The 1,578-nt window shown below is 38.0% G+C and overlaps 1 protein-coding gene across 1 annotated transcript in view; it reads right to left on the bottom strand.

Annotated features, from left to right (window-relative positions):
* Window positions 1–1,578, bottom strand: part of klhl32 (kelch like family member 32) — an 81,991-nt gene that overhangs the window by 71,577 nt on the left and 8,836 nt on the right. The window lies entirely within an intron of this gene.

Raw genomic sequence — 1,578 nt, 5'->3', positions numbered from 1 at the left:
TTCAGTACGCAGATAACGCAGATAAAAATATCTTTTACATATGACAGTGTTGTGATTTTATGTTAAATTCTATTCCCAGCCAGCTGGGAATTTATATTTCTGATAATTTAAGATGTTTATTGCCCTCCCCTGTAGGGGTTGTAAAATATCTTATTTAATCAGATATTGTTTCAGCTGTTATAGGCCTATACTGTTTAAGGAACAATAGATGAAAGAGTGATTCGAGCACTAATCATGGTCAAACAGTTAATTCTGCACATACATAGAAGAAATTCACCACAATTTCTGTCCAAAATATAAGTATTAACAAAAATCATTCAGCTCCAAGTCAAACATTTTCCAGTTTATAACTCTTAACTAAAAACTACTAAAACTCAACTAAACTAAACTAAACTAACGAATATGTACAAAGAGGAAGGAAAAACATGGTTGAAAACCAGCTTGGGTTCCATCCTTGCAGCTCAGCCGTCAGGACAGTAAGGCAGGGGTCCTTTGTCTCAGTCGTTCATCAAAGCAGGGTAGGCCTTCTCATCCAGTTTGGCTCTGTAAGTTCTGAAACTCAAGAGAAATGTGTTGCAAAAGGTCTGTTTTACAGCAGTTTGGTTCTGGAAAGTTCTGACTTATCCTTGATGGTTCTGGAGATCTGAAAATGTATTTCTTTGACGATCTAAAAGAGTCTTTCTTGCATGTGAAAGTCAGAAACGGATGGCCGGACCTTTTCCCTCAGATTGTCTGGCAGTAAAGCAGAACCAGATGTTAACTCTATGATTCCTGTTTTAGTCTAACAGGTGTGAAGCTCTTTCTTTAGATTCTTGATAGTTTAACAGAAGTCAAACCTAATAAAACTTCCCATTTTTGCTCTAAAGCCGCGTTAATAACAAATGACAGTCGGTACTTTTGTGTCGTTATCGGTCTGAAGTGGTTCTCACCTTCGACCTCCACTAAAGATGCCAAATCTTTTCTTATTATAGACGCAGCTATCAGTTATCTGATAGCTGATTGCTGATTGAGACTTTAGATCTCTATGAGGGTTTATCTGGTTAAATAACTTATGATCAATGTGAAGAAAGATATGTTATCATTCTTTATACAGACAGAGGAAGATGCTTTTAACATCAAGATGTTAAAAGATTCTTCTTTCAATCCAGGTAATCTATTGCTGAGTTTTCCTCCAGGAGGCCGAGCATATTGTCTCACTTTACCATTATTTCCTGTTATCTGTCATAAAGATGAATGCTAAAAAAACAATTTGCAGCACTAGATGACAGGCAACTGTGTAAAGCAGTGATACAAGCAGATCGCACAAATACATAAAGTCCTGCCCTCTGTTTTGGTCTGAGTAATAGCTTTTTAATTACTACAAACAGGGGAAATCGTTTGCAGTTTCCAGTGGAGCAGCTAATATCTCATACTCACAGTGACTGACTGAGAAGGCCGATCTAAACAGCCGAGTGGGACCTCTAGTGTTCAACGTGGAAAAGCTGGTGTGAACAGCTCGGCTCATCAGTGTGAAAGATGCTCACCCATCAGATGCAATCAAGTCTGGAACTTGTCATCATGTAAGAAGGACTTTTTCCC

The sequence above is a fragment of the Cyprinodon variegatus genome, unplaced genomic scaffold, assembly GCF_000732505.1.
Source record: "Cyprinodon variegatus isolate N-32 unplaced genomic scaffold, C_variegatus-1.0 Scaffold222, whole genome shotgun sequence".
NCBI lineage: Eukaryota > Metazoa > Chordata > Actinopteri > Cyprinodontiformes > Cyprinodontidae > Cyprinodon > Cyprinodon variegatus.
This window is presented reverse-complemented; position numbering and strand designations above follow the sequence as displayed.